The sequence below is a fragment of the Anopheles funestus genome, unplaced genomic scaffold (assembly GCF_943734845.2).
Source record: "Anopheles funestus unplaced genomic scaffold, idAnoFuneDA-416_04 scaffold_14_ctg1, whole genome shotgun sequence".
Taxonomy (NCBI): domain Eukaryota; kingdom Metazoa; phylum Arthropoda; class Insecta; order Diptera; family Culicidae; genus Anopheles; species Anopheles funestus.
This window is the reverse complement of record NW_026045339.1, coordinates 471,754-490,477: the sequence shown is the minus strand read 5'-3', so window position 1 is coordinate 490,477 and position 18,724 is coordinate 471,754. Positions and strand designations below refer to the sequence as shown.

At 25.5% G+C, this 18,724-nt stretch overlaps 1 long non-coding RNA gene across 1 annotated transcript; it reads right to left on the bottom strand.

The window, feature by feature from the left end:
* Positions 1–13,437: 13,437 nt before the first annotated feature.
* Positions 13,438–18,365, bottom strand: LOC125774387 (uncharacterized). The gene is made up of 2 exons (XR_007420864.1): positions 17,857–18,365; positions 13,438–13,500 (listed from the first exon to the last, which is right to left on the bottom strand). It is a non-coding gene; the product is annotated as an uncharacterized LOC125774387 (long non-coding RNA).
* Positions 18,366–18,724: the final 359 nt, after the last annotated feature.

Here is an 18,724-nt window from a genome sequence, read left to right as displayed (position 1 = left end):
AAGAAACGTATTTCAATCAATTGGAATTAAAAAAAATCAATTTATTTTTTTTTTTGCAAAATTACTCAAAAAAAGCTAAGGGGGGAGTAGGGGAAAATTTTCAAAATTTTAAGATTTTTTTTTTGGTCTTTTTTGTATTTAAAGCATTATTTGAGTGAAAAGAAACGTATTTCAATCAATTGGAATTAAAAAAAATTAATTTATTTTTTTTTGCAAAATTACTCAAAAAAAGCTAAGGGGGGAGTAGGGGAAAATTTTCAAAATTTTAAGAATTTTTTTTTGGTCTTTTTTGTATTTAAAGCATTATTTGAGCGAAAAGAAACGTATTTCAATCAATTGGAATTTTAAAAAACTTATTTATTTTTTTTGCAAAATTACTCAAAAAAAGCTAAGGGGGGAGTAGGGGAAAATTTTCAAAATTTTAAGAATTTTTTTTTTTTGGTCTTTTTTGTATTTAAAGCATTATTTGAGTGAAAAGAAACGTATTTCAATCAATTGGAATTAAAAAAAATCAATTTATTTTTTTTTTTTGCAAAATTACTCAAAAAAAGCTAAGGGGCGAGTAGGGGAAAATTTTCAAAATTTTAAGAATTTTTTTTTTGGTCTTTTTTGTATTTAAAGCATTATTTGAGTGAAAAGAAACGTATTTCAATCAATTGGAATTAAAAAAAATTAATTTATTTTTTTTTGCAAAATTACTCAAAAAATGCTAAGGGGGAGTAGGGGAAAATTTTGAAAATTTTAAGAATTTTTTTTTTGGTCTTTTTTGTATTTAAAGCATTATTTGAGTGAAAAGAAACGTATTTCAATCAATTGGAATTAAAAAAAATTAAATTATTTTTTTTGCAAAATTACTCAAAAAAAGCTAACGGGGGAGTAGGGGAAAATTTTCAAAATTTTAAGAATTTTTTTTTGGTCTTTTTTGTATTTAAAGCATTATTTGAGTGAAAAGAAACGTATTTCAATCAATTGGAATTAAAAAAAATTAATTTATTTTTTTTTGCAAAATTACTCAAAAAAAGCTAAGGGGGGAGTAGGGGAAAATTTTCAAAATTTTAAGAATTTTGTTTTTGGTCTTTTTTGTATTTAAAGCATTATTTGAGTGAAAAGAAACGTATTTCAATCAATTGGAATTAAAAAAAATCAATTTATTTTTTTTTGCAAAATTACTCAAAAAAAGCTAAGGGGGGAGTAGGGGAAAATTTTCAAAATTTTAAGAATTTTTTTTTTGGTCTTTTTTGTATTTAAAGCATTATTTGAGTGAAAAGAAACGTTTTTCAATCAATTGGAATTAAAAAAAATTAATTTATTTTTTTTTGCAAAATTACTCAAAAAAAGCTAAGGGGGGAGTAGGGGAAAATTTTCAAAATTTTAAGAATTTTTTTTTGGTCTTTTTTGTATTTAAAGCATTATTTGAGTGAAAAGAAACGTATTTCAATCAATTGGAATTAACAAAAATCAATTTATTTTTTTTTTGCAAAATTACTCAAAAAAAGCTAAGGGGGGAGTAGGGGAATATTTTCAAAATTTTAAGATTTTTTTTTTTGGTCTTTTTTGTATTTAAAGGATTATTTGAGTGAAAAGAAACGTATTTCAATCAATTGGAATTAAAAAAAAATTAAATTATTTTTTTTGCAAAATTACTCAAAAAAAGCTAAGGGGGCAGTAGGGGAAAATTTTCAAAATTTTAAGAATTTTTTTTTTGGTCTTTTTTGTATTTAAAGCATTATTTGAGTGAAAAGAAACGTATTTCAATCAATTGGAATTTAAAAAAATCAATTTATTTTTTTTTGCAAAATTACTCAAAAAAAGCTAAGGGGGGAGTAGGGGAAAATTTTCAAAATTTTTAGAATTTTTTTTTTGGTCTTTTTTGTGTTTAAAGCATTATTTGAGTGAAAAGAAACGTATTTCAATAAATTGGAATTAAAAAAAATCAATTTATTTTTTTTTTTTGCAAAATTACTCAAAAAAAGCGAAGGGGGGAGTAGGGGAAAATTTTCAAAATTTTTAGAATTTTTTTTTTGGTCTTTTTTGTATTTAAAGCATTATTTGAGTGAAAAGAAACGTATTTCAATCAATTGGAATTAAAAAAAAATCAATTTATTTTTTTTTGCAAAATTACTCAAAAAAAGCTAAGGGGGTAGTAGGGGAAAATTTTCAAAATTTTAAGAATTTTTTTTTGGTTTTTTTTTGTATTTAAAGCATTATTTGAGTGAAACGAAACGTATTTCAATCGATTGGAATTAAAAAAAATTAATTTATTTTTTTTTGCAAAATTACTCAAAAAAAGCTAAGGGGGGAGTAGGGGAAAATTTTCAAAATTTTAAGAATTTTTTTTTTGGTCTTTTTTGTATTTAAAGCATTATTTGAGTGAAAAGAAACGTATTTCAATCAATTGGAATTAAAAAAAATCAATTTATTTTTTTTGCAAAATTACTCAAAAAAGCTAAGGGGGGAGTAGGGGAAAATTTTCAAAATTTTAAGAATTTTTTTTTTTGGTCTTTTTTGTATTTAAAGCATTATTTGAGTGAAAAGAAACGTATTTCAATCAATTGGAATTAAAAAAAATCAATTTATTTTTTTTTTCAAAATTACTCAAAAAAAAGCTAAGGGGGGAGTAGGGGAAAATTTTCAAAATTTTAAGAATTTTTTTTTTTTGGTCTTTTTCGTATTTAAAGCATTATTTGAGTGAAAAGAAACGTATTTCAATCAATTGGAATTAAAAAAAATCTGTTTATTTTTTTTTTTGCAAAATTACTCAAAAAAAGCTAAGGGGGGAGTAGGGGAAAATTTTCAAAATTTTAAGATTTTTTTTTTTGTTTGGTCTTTTTTGTATTTAAAGCATTATTTGAGTGAAAAGAAACGTATTTCAATCAATTGGAATTAAAAAATATTAATTTATTTTTTTTTGCAAAATTACTCAAAAAAAGCTAAGGGGGGAGTAGGGGAACATTTTCAAAATTTTTAGAATTTTTTTTTGGTCTTTTTTGTATTTAAAGCATTATTTGAGTGAAAAGAAACGTATTTCAATCAATTGGAATTTAAACAAATTAATTTATTTTTTTTGCAAAATTACTCAAAAAAAGCTAAGGGGGGAGTAGGGGAAAATTTTCAAAATTTTAAGAATTTTTTTTTTGGTCTTTTTTGTATTTAAAGCATTATTTGAGTGAAAAGAAACGTATTTCAATCAATTGGAATTAAAAAAAATCAATTTTTTTTTTTTGCAAAATTACTCAAAAAAAGCTAAGGGGGGAGTAGGGGAAAATTTTCAAAATTTTAAGAATGTTTTTTTTTTGTCTTTTTTGTATTTAAAGCATTATTTGAGTGAAAAGAAACGTATTTCAATCAATTGGAATTAAAAAAAATTAATTTATTTTTTTTTGCAAAATTACTCAAAAAAAGCTAAGGGGGGAGTAGGGGAAAATTTTCAAAATTTTAAGAATTTTTTTTTTGTCTTTTTTGTATTTAAAGCAATATTTGAGTGAAAAGAAACGTATTTCAATCAATTGGAATTAAAAAAAATTAATTTATTTTTTTTTGCAAAATTACTCAAAAAAAGCTAACGGGGGAGTGGGGGAAAATTTTCAAAATTTTAAGAATTTTTTTTTTGGTCTTTTTTGTATTTAAAGCATTATTTGAGTGAAAAGAAACGTATTTCAATCAATTGGAATTAAAAAAAATCAATTTATTTTTTTTTTGCAAAATTACTCGTAAAAGCTAAGGGGGGAGTAGGGGAAAATTTTCAAAATTTTAAGAATTTTTTTTTGTCTTTTTTGTATTTAAAGCATTATTTGAGTGAAAAGAAACGTATTTCAATCAATTGGAATTAAAAAAAATCAATTTATTTTTTTTTGCAAAATTACTCAAAAAAAGCTAAGGGGGGAGTAGGGGAAAATTTTCAAAATTTTAAGAATTTTTTTTTTGGTCTTTTTTGTATTTAAAGCATTATTTGAGTGAAAAGAAACGTTTTTCAATCAATTGGAATTAAAAAAAATTAATTTATTTTTTTTTGCAAAATTACTCAAAAAAAGCTAAGGGGGGAGTAGGGGAAAATTTTCAAAATTTTAAGAATTTTTTTTTTGGTCTTTTTTGTATTTAAAGCATTATTTGAGTGAAAAGAAACGTATTTCAATCAATTGGAATTAAAAAAAATTAATTTATTTTTTTTTGCAAAATTACTCAAAAAAAGCTAAGGGGGGAGTAGGGGAAAATTTTCAAAATTTTAAGAATTTTTTTTTTGGTCTTTTTTGTATTTAAAGCATTTTTTGAGTGAAAAGAAACGTATTTCAATCAATTGGAATTAAAAAAAATCAATTTATTTTTTTTTGCAAAATTACTCAAAAAAAGCTAAGGGGGGAGTAGGGGAAAATTTTCAAAATTTTAAGAATTTTTTTTTTGGTCTTTTTTGTATTTAAAGCATTATTTGAGTGAAAAGAAACGTTTTTCAATCAATTGGAATTAAAAAAAATTAATTTATTTTTTTTTGCAAAATTACTCAAAAAAAGCTAAGGGGGGAGTAGGGGAAAATTTTCAAAATTTTAAGAATTTTTTTTTTGGTCTTTTTTGTATTTAAAGCATTATTTGAGTGAAAAGAAACGTTTTTCAATCAATTGGAATTAAAAAAAATTAATTTATTTTTTTTTGCAAAATTACTCAAAAAAAGCTAAGGGGGGAGTAGGGGAAAATTTTCAAAATTTTAAGAATTTTTTTTTTGGTCTTTTTTGTATTTAAAGCATTATTTGAGTGAAAAGAAACGTATTTCAATCAATTGGAATTTAAAAAAATCAATTTATTTTTTTTTGCAAAATTACTCAAAAAAAGCTAAGGGGGGAGTAGGGGAAAATTTTCAAAATTTTTAGAATTTTTTTTTTGGTCTTTTTTGTGTTTAAAGCATTATTTGAGTGAAAAGAAACGTATTTCAATCAATTGGAATTAAAAAAAATCAATTTATTTTTTTTTTTTGCAAAATTACTCAAAAAAAGCGAAGGGGGGAGTAGGGGAAAATTTTCAAAATTTTTAGAATTTTTTTTTTGGTCTTTTTTGTATTTAAAGCATTATTTGAGTGAAAAGAAACGTATTTCAATCAATTGGAATTAAAAAAAATCAATTTATTTTTTTTTGCAAAATTACTCAAAAAAAGCTAAGGGGGTAGTAGGGGAAAATTTTCAAAATTTTAAGAATTTTTTTTTGGTTTTTTTTTGTATTTAAAGCATTATTTGAGTGAAACGAAACGTATTTCAATCGATTGGAATTAAAAAAAATTAATTTATTTTTTTTTGCAAAATTACTCAAAAAAAGCTAAGGGGGGAGTAGGGGAAAATTTTCAAAATTTTAAGAATTTTTTTTTTGGTCTTTTTTGTATTTAAAGCATTATTTGAGTGAAAAGAAACGTATTTCAATCAATTGGAATTAAAAAAAATCAATTTATTTTTTTTGCAAAATTACTCAAAAAAGCTAAGGGGGGAGTAGGGGAAAATTTTCAAAATTTTAAGAATTTTTTTTTTTGGTCTTTTTTGTATTTAAAGCATTATTTGAGTGAAAAGAAACGTATTTCAATCAATTGGAATTAAAAAAAATCAATTTATTTTTTTTTTTCAAAATTACTCAAAAAAAAGCTAAGGGGGGAGTAGGGGAAAATTTTCAAAATTTTAAGAATTTTTTTTTTTTTGGTCTTTTTCGTATTTAAAGCATTATTTGAGTGAAAAGAAACGTATTTCAATCAATTGGAATTAAAAAAAATCTGTTTATTTTTTTTTTTGCAAAATTACTCAAAAAAAGCTAAGGGGGGAGTAGGGGAAAATTTTCAAAATTTTAAGATTTTTTTTTTGTTTGGTCTTTTTTGTATTTAAAGCATTATTTGAGTGAAAAGAAACGTATTTCAATCAATTGGAATTAAAAAATATTAATTTATTTTTTTTTGCAAAATTACTCAAAAAAAGCTAAGGGGGGAGTAGGGGAACATTTTCAAAATTTTTAGAATTTTTTTTTGGTCTTTTTTGTATTTAAAGCATTATTTGAGTGAAAAGAAACGTATTTCAATCAATTGGAATTTAAACAAATTAATTTATTTTTTTTGCAAAATTACTCAAAAAAAGCTAAGGGGGGAGTAGGGGAAAATTTTCAAAATTTTAAGAATTTTTTTTTTGGTCTTTTTTGTATTTAAAGCATTATTTGAGTGAAAAGAAACGTATTTCAATCAATTGGAATTAAAAAAAATCAATTTTTTTTTTTGCAAAATTACTCAAAAAAGCTAAGGGGGGAGTAGGGGAAAATTTTCAAAATTTTAAGAATGTTTTTTTTTTGTCTTTTTTGTATTTAAAGCATTATTTGAGTGAAAAGAAACGTATTTCAATCAATTGGAATTAAAAAAAATTAATTTATTTTTTTTTGCAAAATTACTCAAAAAAAGCTAAGGGGGGAGTAGGGGAAAATTTTCAAAATTTTAAGAATTTTTTTTTTGTCTTTTTTGTATTTAAAGCATTATTTGAGTGAAAAGAAACGTATTTCAATCAATTGGAATTAAAAAAAATTAATTTATTTTTTTTTGCAAAATTACTCAAAAAAAGCTAACGGGGGAGTAGGGGAAAATTTTCAAAATTTTAAGAATTTTTTTTTTGGTCTTTTTTGTATTTAAAGCATTATTTGAGTGAAAAGAAACGTATTTCAATCAATTGGAATTAAAAAAAATCAATTTATTTTTTTTTTGCAAAATTACTCGTAAAAGCTAAGGGGGGAGTAGGGGAAAATTTTCAAAATTTTAAGAATTTTTTTTTTGTCTTTTTTGTATTTAAAGCATTATTTGAGTGAAAAGAAACGTATTTCAATCAATTGGAATTAAAAAAAATTAATTTATTTTTTTTTTGCAAAATTACTCAAAAAAAGCTAATGGGGGAGTAGGGAAACATTGTCAAAATTTTAAGAATTTTTTTTTGTCTTTTTTGTATTTAAAGCATTATTTGAGTGAAAAGAAACGTATTTCAATCAATTGGAATTAAAAAAAATTAATTTATTTTTTTTTGCAAAATTACTCAAAAAAAGCTAAGGGGGGAGTAGGGGAAAATTTTCAAAATTTTAAGAATTTTTTTTTTGGTCTTTTTTGTATTTAAAGCATTATTTGAGTGAAAAGAAACGTATTTCAATCAATTGGAATTAAAAAAAATCAATTTATTTTTTTTTTTTGCAAAATTACTCAAAAAAAGCTAAGGGGGGAGTAGGGGAAAATTTTCAAAATTTTAAGAATTTTTTTTTTTTTTTGTCTTTTTTGTATTTAAAGCATTATTTGAGTGAAAAGAAACGTATTTCAATCAATTGGAATTAAAAATAATTAATTTATTTTTTTTTTTTGCAAAATTACTCAAAAAAAGCTAAGGGGGGAGTAGGGGAAAATTTTCAAAATTTTAAGAATTTTTTTTTTTGGTCTTTTTTGTATTTAAAGCATTATTTGAGTGAAAAGAAACGTATTTCAATCAATTGGAATTAAAAAAAATCAATTTATTTTTTTTTGCAAAATTACTCAAAAAAAGCTAAGGGGGGAGTAGGGGAAAATTTTCAAAATTTTAAGAATTTTTTTTTTGGTCTTTTTTGTATGTAAAGCATTATTTGAGTGAAAAGAAACGTATTTCAATCAATTGGAATTAAAAAAAATCAATTTATTTTTTTTTTGCAAAATTACTCAAAAAAAGCTAAGGGGGGAGTAGGGGAAAATTTTCAAAATTTTAAGAATTTTTTTTTTTGGTCTTTTTTGTATTTAAAGCATTATTTGATTGAAAAGAAACGTATTTCATTCAATTGGCATTAAAAAAATCAATTTATTTTTTTTTTGCCAAATTACTCAAAAAAAGCTAAGGGGGGAGTAGGGGAAAATTTTCAAAATTTTAAGAATTTTTTTTTTTGGTCTTTTTTGTATTTAAAGCATTATTTGAGTGAAAAGAAACGTATTTCAATCAATTGGAATTAAAAAAAATTAATTTATTTTTTTTTGCAAAATTACTCAAAAAAAGCTAAGGGGGGAGTAGGGGAAAATTTTCAAAATTTTAAGAATTTTTTTTTTGGTCTTTTTTGTATTTAAAGCATTATTTGAGTGAAAAGAAACGTATTTCAATCAATTGGAATTAAAAAAAATCAATTTATTTTTTTTTCAAAATTACTCAAAAAAAGCTAAGGGGGGAGTAGGGGAAAATTTTCAAAATTTTAAGAATTTTTTTTTTGGTCTTTTTCGTATTTAAAGCATTATTTGAGTGAAAAGAAACGTATTTCAATCAATTGGAATTAAAAAAAATCTGTTTATTTTTTTTTGCAAAATTACTCAAAAAAAGCTAAGGGGGGAGTAGGGGAAAATTTTCAAAATTTTAAGATTTTTTTTTTGTTTGGTCTTTTTTGTATTTAAAGCATTATTTGAGTGAAAAGAAACGTATTTCAATCAATTGGAATTAAAAAATATTAATTTATTTTTTTTTTGCAAAATTACTCAAAAAAAGCTAAGGGGGGAGTAGGGGAAAATTTTCAAAATTTTAAGAATTTTTTTTTGGTCTTTTTTGTATTTAAAGCATTATTTGAGTGAAAAGAAACGTATTTCAATCAATTGGAATTAAAAATAATTAATTTATTTTTTTTTTGCAAAATTACTCAAAAAAAGCTAAGGGGGGAGTAGGGGAAAATTTTCAAAATTTTAAGAATTTTTTTTTTTGGTCTTTTTTGTATTTAAAGCATTATTTGAGTGAAAAGAAACGTATTTCAATCAATTGGAATTAAAAAAAATCAATTTATTTTTTTTTGCAAAATTACTCAAAAAAAGCTAAGGGGGGAGTAGGGGAAAATTTTCAAAATTTTAAGAATTTTTTTTTTGGTCTTTTTTGTATTTAAAGCATTATTTGAGTGAAAAGAAACGTATTTCAATCAATTGGAATTAAAAAAAATCAATTTATTTTTTTTTTGCAAAATTACTCAAAAAAAGCTAAGGGGGGAGTAGGGGAAAATTTTCAAAATTTTAAGAATTTTTTTTTTTGGTCTTTTTTGTATTTAAAGCATTATTTGAGTGAAAAGAAACGTATTTCAATCAATTGGAATTAAAAAAAATTAATTTATTTTTTTTTGCAAAATTACTCAAAAAAAGCTAAGGGGGGAGTAGGGGAAAATTTTCAAAATTTTAAGAATTTTTTTTTTTAGTCTTTTTTGTATTTAAAGCATTATTTGAGTGAAAAGAAACGTATTTCAATCAATTGGAATTAAAAAAAACCAATTTATTTTTTTTTTGCAAAATTACTCAAAAAAAGCTAAGGGGGGAGTAGGGGAAAATTTTCAAAATTTTAAGAATTTTTTTTTGGTCTTTTTTGTATTTAAAGCATTATTTGAGTGAAAAGAAACGTATTTCAATCAATTGGAATTAAAAAAAATTAATTTATTTTTTTTGCAAAATTACTCAAAAAAAGCTAAGGGGGGAGTAGGGTAAAATTTTCAAAATTTTTAGAATTTTTTTTTTTTTGGTCTTTTTTGTATTTAAAGCATTATTTGAGTGAAACGAAACGTATTTCAATCAATTGGAATTAAAAAAAATTAATTTATTTTTTTTGCAAAATTACTCAAAAAAAGCTAAGGGGGGAGTAGGGGAAAATTTTCAAAATTTTAAGAATTTTTTTTTTTGGTCTTTTTTGTAGTTAAAGCATTATTTGAGTGAAAAGAAACGTATTTCAATCAATTGGAATTAAAAAAAACCAATTTATATTTTTTTGCAAAATTACTCAAAAAAAGCTAAGGGGGGAGTAGGGGAAAATTTTCAAAATTTTAAGAATTTTTTTTTTGGTCTTTTTTGTATTTAAAGCATTATTTGAGTGAAAAGAAACGTATTTCAATCAATTGAAATTAAAAAAAATTAATTTATTTTTTTTTGCAAAATTACTCAAAAAAAGCTAAGGGGGGAGTAGGGGAAAATTTTCAAAATTTTAAGAATTTTTTTTTTGTCTTTTTTGTATTTAAAGCATTATTTGAGTGAAAAGAAACGTATTTCAATCAATTGGAATTAAAAAAAATCAATTTATTTTTTTTTTGCAAAATTACTCAAAAAAAGCTAAGGGGGGAGTAGGGGAAAATTTTCAAAATTTTAAGAATTTTTTTTTTGGTCTTTTTTGTATTTAAAGCATTATTTGAGTGAAAAGAAACGTATTTCAATCAATTGGAATTAAAAAAAATTAATTTATTTTTTTTTTGCAAAATTACTCAAAAAAAGCTAAGGGGGGAGAAGGGGAAAATTTTCAAAATTTTAAGATTTTTTTTTGGCCTTTTTTGTATTTAAAGCATTATTTGAGTGAAAAGAAACGTGTTTCAATCAATTGGAATTAAAAAAAATCAATTTATTTTTTTTTTGCAAAATTACTCAAGAAAAGCTAAGGGGGGAGTAGGGGAAATTTTTCAAAATTTTAAGAATTTTTTTTTTGGTCTTTTTTGTATTTAAAGCATTATTTGAGTGAAAAGAAACGTATTTCAATCAATTGGAATTAAAAAAAATTAATTTATTTTTTTTTGCAAAATTACTCAAAAAAAGCTAAGGGGGGAGTAGGGGAAAATTTTCAAAATTTTAAGAATTTTTTTTTTGGTCTTTTTTGTATTTAAAGCATTATTTGAGTGAAAAGAAACGTATTTCAATCAATTGGAATTAAAAAAAATCAATTTATTTTTTTTTTGCAAAATTACTCAAAAAAAGCTAAGGAGGGAGTAGGGGAAAATTTTCAAAATTTTAAGAATTTTTTTTTGGTCTTTTTTGTATTTAAAGCATTATTTGAGTGAAAAGAAACGTATTTCAATCAATTGGAATTTAAAAAAATCAATTTATTTTTTTTTTGCAAAATTACTCAAAAAAGCTAAGGGGGGAGTAGGGGAAAATTTTCAAAATTTTAAGAATTTTTTTTTGGTCTTTTTTGTATTTAAAGCATTATTTGAGTGAAAAGAAACGTATTTCAAACAATTGGAATTAAAAAAAATCAATTTATTTTTTTTTGCAAAATTACTCAAAAAAAGCTAAGGGGGGAGTAGGGGAAAATTTTCAAAATTTTAAGATTTTTTTTTGTTTGGTCTTTTTTGTATTTAAAGCATTATTTGAGTGAAAAGAAACGTATTTCAATCAATTGGAATTAAAAAATATTAATTTATTTTTTTTTGCAAAATTACTCAAAAAAAACTAAGGGGGGAGTAGGGGAACATTTTCAAAATTTTTAGAATTTTTTTTTGGTCTTTTTTGTATTTAAAGCATTATTTGAGTGAAAAGAAACGTATTTCAATCAATTGGAATTAAAAAAAAATCAATTTTTTTTTTTTTGCAAAATTACTCAAAAAAAGCTAAGGGGGGAGTAGGGGAAAATTTTCAAAATTTTAAGATTTTTTTTTTTGGTCTTTTTTGTATTTAAAGCATTATTTGAGTGAAAAGAAACGTATTTCAATCAATTGGAATTAAAAAAAATTAATTTATTTTTTTTGCAAAATTACTCAAAAAAAGCTAAGGGGGGAGTAGGGGAAAATTTTCAAAATTTTAAGAATTTTTTTTTTTTGGTCTTTTTTGTATTTAAAGCATTATTTGAGTGAAAAGAAACGTATTTCAATCAATTGGAATTTTAAAAAACTTATTTATTTTTTTTGCAAAATTACTCAAAAAAAGCTAAGGGGGGAGTAGGGGAAAATTTTCAAAATTTTAAGAATTTTTTGTTTTGGTCTTTTTTGTATTTAAAGCATTATTTGAGTGAAAAGAAACGTATTTCAATCAATTGGAATTAAAAAAAATCAATTTATTTTTTTTTTGCAAAATTACTCAAAAAAAGCTAAGGGGGGAGTAGGGGAAAATTTTCAAAATTTTAAGAATTTTTTTTTTTTGGTCTTTTTTGTATTTAAAGCATTATTTGAGTGAAAAGAAACGTATTTCAATCAATTGGAATTAAAAAAAAATATTTTTTTTTTTCTTGCAAAATTACTCAAAAAATGCTAAGGGGGGAGTAGGGGAAAATTTTGAAAATTTTAAGAATTTTTTTTTTGGTCTTTTTTGTATTTAAAGCATTATTTGAGTGACAAGAAACGTATTTCAATCAATTGGAATTAAAAAAAATTAATTTATTTTTTTTGCAAAATTACTCAAAAAAAAGCTAACGGGGGAGTAGAGGAAAATTTTCAAAATTTTAAGAATTTTTTTTTTGGTCTTTTTTGTATTTAAAGCATTATTTGAGTGAAAAGAAACGTATTTCAATCAATTGGAATTAAAAAAAATTAATTTATTTTTTTTTGCAAAATTACTCAAAAAAAGCTAAGGGGGGAGTAGGGGAAAATTTTCAAAATTTTAAGAATTTTTTTTTTGGTCTTTTTTGTATTTAAAGCATTATTTGAGTGAAAAGAAACGTATTTCAATCAATTGGAATTAAAAAAAATCAATTTATTTTTTTTTTGCAAAATTACTCAAAAAAAGCTAAGGGGGGAGTAGGGGAAAATTTTCAAAATTTTAAGAAATTTTTTTTTGGTCTTTTTTGTATTTAAAGCATTATTTGAGTGAAAAGAAACGTATTTCAATCAATTGGAATAAAAAAAAATCAATTTATTTTTTTTTTGCAAAATTACTCAAAAAAAGCTAAGGGGGGAGTAGGGGAAAATTTTCAAAATTTTAAGAAATTTTTTTTGGTCTTTTTTGTATTTAAAGCATTATTTGAGTGAAAAGAAACGTATTTCAATCAATTGGAATTAAAAAAAATCAATTTATTTTTTTTTGCAAAATTACTCAAAAAAAAGCTAAGGGGGGAGTAGGGGAAAATTTTCAAAATTTTTAGATTTATTTTTTTTTGTCTTTTTTGTATTTAAAGCATTATTTGAGTGAAAAGAAACGTATTTCAATCAATTGGAATTAAAAAATATTAATTTAATTTTTTTGCAAAATTACTCAAAAAAAGCTAAGGGGGGAGTAGGGGAAAATTTTCAAAATTTTTAGAATTTTTTTTTTTTGGTCTTTTTTGTATTTAAAGCATTATTTGAGTGAAAAGAAACGTATTTCAATCAATTGGAATAAAAAAAATCAATTTATTTTTTTTTTTGCAAAATTACTCAAAAAAAGCTAAGGGGGGAGTAGGGGAAAATTTTCAAAATTTTAAGAATTTTTTTTTTGGTCTTTTTTGTATTTAAAGCATTATTTGAGTGAAAAGAAACGTATTTTGTAATGTGCTCGCGCGTACAATTGCTAACTTCGCGTTTCCGTTCGTACCCGCGTCACATTTATCGATTTGCGCTCAGGTTAATCATCACACGGTATCAACGACTTTTCGTTCGGACGACAAAGTTCTTCATTTGAGCGGACTTGATCGTCCAGGCGATCATAGAAATCTGGAAGAGATTTCTCTTACTGGATTGATGGAGACATCGAGGCCTTACCTTGGGTAGGGGGACTCTCGAAGCTCTTGAAATAAGAACACAATATAGTTTTGGTTGGTTATAATTTCCAACCTGACGGTTAACACGCACTTTGGCGGTTCATCTCGGACTCTCCCGTTCAGGTTGAAACTGGCTTTATTTATATCCATTTTTCAAGCTTTTTGTTTGCTTATTTATCTATAGTTGTTATGAAAATATTAATAAGTAGTTCATAATAAGTAGGCAATGTTTTGGTTTGTGTCGCAAATGTTTATCTTCAGGCTATAACGAAATCGGCGACAAATAACGATGGTGCTATTTGTTATTAATTGTGCTTCCGGTGCCGTTTTTTGTTGTTCATGCAAAAACGCTTATTAAGCTATCTTTACCGGGTGGTTATGAAATTGATTCTCGTTGCTAACCCTAAGTGTGTGAATTTACGTTTATGCGTTGGTCATCGGTTTTTTGCAGTTGATGCATTTAATAAAGTGGGTTACTGTGTTTTAAATCTGACCTCCTTTAATTTAGATTAAGTGGCTTTTTTTGGGTAGCGAAATGTGTTGAATTCTGTCACGTGATAAACCTTCTAACCTTGTACTGTGTAATATTTAAGTTATGATAAGATGTTTAGCAATTATGCTACACCTTCCCCGTTTAAGAGAATAATATTATGATTGAGTTCAGTTTTACGAAAGAGTAATATTATTCTTTATATTTTTTTCTTGTGTTACTATATTTAAAAAAAATGGATTTGAAATTCGAGTACTAATATATTTCAAAGTAGCTGTTTAGCAAATATGCTACACCTCCTCCCTTTAGAAGAATAATGTTATGATTGAGTGAAATTGTAATGAGCGAAAAAGTAATATTATTCTATTGTTTATTCTTTCTTTTATATATTATTCTGTTACGTTTCAATCTAGTGCTATGTTATGAAATTTCTTATGGAGGATAATATTTGATGTGCATTGATTTGTTGACTAGGGATTTAAAATTGGGAAATTTGTAATCTAATGTATGAGGTTTGAACTTGATTTTTGAGAATTTGTTACATTCACAACTAGATGTGAGTTTTTCATCATGCTTTTCTTCGATTCTTTGATTCATTTTGTAAATCAATGTATGCAATCTTGTCCGAAGAATCTGTTTACATTTTTCTTTAACTTTGTTCATTATCGATGCTTTGCGCAATTCTTCACATATAGTGGGATAATTTGTATTCCATACTTCATTTTTAATGCATTTAGCCTCTCTTGTGGGGCAATGTTTATCATCTTCATTATCATTTATTCCTTTTCTGAATAATTCATTTTTATTCATCATATTTGCGCTTTGAGGTGCAATAATTGCATCATTTTGTTTTTTGATTGCTTTGTAGTATACATCAATGTAACTTTCTGTGTCATGTGTAACTTTCATGTCTTTTTCAAATAGTTCTTTATATAGCTCATCATTATATACTTCATTATTTTCTTTTATCTCTTTGTCGACATCATCATCCTCAAATATTTTTTCATTCATAAATTGTTTACTGACATTGTTATATTCATAACTTGATTCAACATGTACTCTTTTCCTGATGTTTTCTTTTCTAGTGTAATTTTCATTTTTATCATATTTGCTTTCAAACTGATATTCTTCATAATAGTCATTATATAACCCGTTTGCGCTCATGTCGCTTTTTAAATATTTGTTTGCCTTCATGTCATCATTATAACATTTGTTTGGTTTGATCTTCAACATTTGTCTGTTTTCCTGATTTCTTTCTTCAAAGTTAAAACTTGATTCGCATGTTTCTTTTTTTCTTATATAAAGAATGCTCTTTATTTTTCTTTTATCTTCACATTTTGATGTGTTAGTAATATTCATACGCTTTGATTCGTCTTGCAAATTCAATTTGTTTCTATGACGTGTATTTTCATGAATTCGTTTAGTTAAGTTTTCATTAGTATTATTTATGTTCGTTTCGTATCGTATAGGTCGATATCTATGTGAGTTATTCATTTGAATTTTACTGTATGTATTTTTTTCGAAGGTGTTATTACTGCTACGTTGGAATAGTCTATTATTTCTCCAGTACGGTGTGTTTGTTGCTTGTGTTGGATAGTCATTTCTATTAAAGTATTTTCGATTGTCTAAATCAAATTCCGTTCTGTTTTGAATGTAGTTTATTTCTACTCTTTGGGATGCAAGTTGTAATTCAGCCTCATTATTTGTACCTAACTCGATAGCCTTTGCAAGAGATGTACAATTACTGTATTTGATTGTATTTTTAGTATCAATGTGTTTTGTTCCGGCTATTAATGCTTTCATTGCAGCTCTCATAGCTAACTTTTTGGCTCCTTCTGCTCCTATATTATCTGAGAAGTATGCCCTTTCAAGACGTAACTTAAGATCGCTAATTTCGTCAGCAAAACTTGAAAAATCGTCTTTTTGTCTTGTAGCATTTAATTTCGTTAAAATTAAATCTGATCCAATAATTTTTTCACAATTAATTTTTAAAGCTGTTATGATTTCATCGATCGTTTGTGGAGTTTCTAAAATTGCATTTCTTGCTTTTCCTGTCAGTCTAGATAAAATTGCCTGGATTGCAATGGGTTCATTTTCTGTAGTTGTAACTGATTTACAGGTTTTTAATGATGATAATATATGTTCCAGATTGTCACTATTACCATTGTATACTGGCACATAACTAGCAATTATGTTCAGTAATTCAATTGTTGTAGCCATTGTGCTAGTTGTCGTTATTTCTACTTTAATTTTCAATAACTGATTTTGTCAAAAAGTCGTAGTTAAATTAACTGAATGTCTTTCATAATGTATCTGTAAATTTGTTTTTGTCAATATGAGGTTTTGTCAACTCGTCATTCCTTACTTTGTTGGTATTCATTTATCATCTTTTACTTTGTCTTTCGAACATACTGGAATTTATTTGAACATTTTTTTTTACATTAAGCATTACTTTTAACCAATATCGATGTTTCAAAGGACAATATTTTGTATATTTTCTTTCTCTTTAGTTTGTAATTTTTTTTTTTACATTAAGCATTACTTTTAACCAATATCGATGTTTCAAAGGACAATATTTTGTATATTTTCTTTCTCTTTAGATATACAATTTTGTACCTTCTTTCTTCTATCATTCATGTCATATACGTATCATATACAGTTATTTAATACACGTTTATCGTTCAATCGTATGCATAATAACATTGTAGGTATTACTTATCTTGCCGTTGTCTCTTTCGTTGGGACTTCTGTTCGTAAGTCATCATGATGCGACTCCTGTCCGTAAGCATCCTTTCGGAGGTTCCTGTTTGATATCTTCCACGTTGGAGACTCCTGTCTCTTGGGATCCCGCCGGTCAACATTTGTGATCCGTGGTCTCGCCTTCCACAGATTTTCAAATTTCTGTTCACTTGTTTATTTGCTTCATTGTACTATTTTCGCGATGTGCATTTGTGCTTTCGTGCGATGATTCTTTAACATCGCTAGTAATCAGTTATTAGGCGAAAATTGAAGAACACTGTCTCTTCCGCACTTTATACCTAAGTATAAGTGAAGCTTTCACTGTTCGATTCGCGAATTGATTCATAATAAACGAATTTGTTGTCTGATACTCTCATTCATAAATATAATCGAAAGCTTGATTCTCTAAAAGCTTGAAATACCTTGAGCTTGAAAATATTGTTCGTTGTGAATCTTCAGATTCTATATGATCGTAAAATATTAATCTGCGTTCGAACTACTTCTTTGGGTACTGAAGAGTACATTTCGTCGCAGGTTTTCATGAACATTTTTCTGTGTAACACTTTAACTACGCACTGCCAAAAATTTGCTTTATCATCCACTTTTCACTTACTTATTGTTTTCTTCGTCATATTTGCATTCGGCATTTTTGTGTAGCTAATCATCACGTACCACGTTTGGCTCAAACGTTTGTCTCTTTTTCCATCCATCAGTCACGAGAATTTTCCACTCGGGATCAGTTCTCAATAATGAAACCATGCTTCGATGCATATTGTTTAGTTCTCTGGTCATTGCACTTTTTAACTGGTCATGTCGATTGTATTTTTATCGTTGCTATAACTGCATTTTTTCACTTTTTCTAACATTCTCTGTTCACGTAACCGAAGATTGCAGCTTATGGTCACGGTCGCCATGTAATGTGCTCGCGCGTACAATTGCTAACTTCGCGTTTCCGTTCGTACCCGCGTCACATTTATCGATTTGCGCTCAGGTTAATCATCACACGGTATCAACGACTTTTCGTTCGGACGACAAAGTTCTTCATTTGAGCGGACTTGATCGTCCAGGCGATCATAGAAATCTGGAAGAGATTTCTCTTACTGGATTGATGGAGACATCGAGGCCTTACCTTGGGTAGGGGGACTCTCGAAGCTCTTGAAATAAGAACACAATATAGTTTTGGTTGGTTATAATTTCCAACCTGACGGTTAACACGCACTTTGGCGGTTCATCTCGGACTCTCCCGTTCAGGTTGAAACTGGCTTTATTTATATCCATTTTTCAAGCTTTTTGTTTGCTTATTTATCTATAGTTGTTATGAAAATATTAATAAGTAGTTCATAATAAGTAGGCAATGTTTTGGTTTGTGTCGCAAATGTTTATCTTCAGGCTATAACGAAATCGGCGACAAATAACGATGGTGCTATTTGTTATTAATTGTGCTTCCGGTGCCGTTTTTTGTTGTTCATGCAAAAACGCTTATTAAGCTATCTTTACCGGGTGGTTATGAAATTGATTCTCGTTGCTAACCCTAAGTGTGTGAATTTACGTTTATGCGTTGGTCATCGGTTTTTTGCAGTTGATGCATTTAATAAAGTGGGTTACTGTGTTTTAAATCTGACCTCCTTTAATTTAGATTAAGTGGCTTTTTTTGGGTAGCGAAATGTGTTGAATTCTGTCACGTGATAAACCTTCTAACCTTGTACTGTGTAATATTTAAGTTATGATAAGATGTTTAGCAATTATGCTACAATTTCAATCAATTGGAATTAAAAAAAATCAATTTATTTTTTTTTGCAAAATTACTCAAAAAAAGCTAAGGGGGGAGTAGGGGAAAATTTTCAAAATTTTAAGAATTTTTTTTTTGGTCTTTTTTGTATTTAAAGCATTATTTGAGTGAAAAGAAACGTATTTCAATCAATTGGAATTAAAAAAAAAATAATTTATTTTTTTTTTGCAAAATTACTCAAAAAAAGCTAAGGGGGGAGTAGGGGAAAATTTTCAAAATTTTAAGAATTTTTTTTTTTGGTCTTTTTTGTATTTAAAGCATTATTTGAGTGAAAAGAAACGTATTTCAATCAATTGGAATTAAAAAAAATCAATTTAT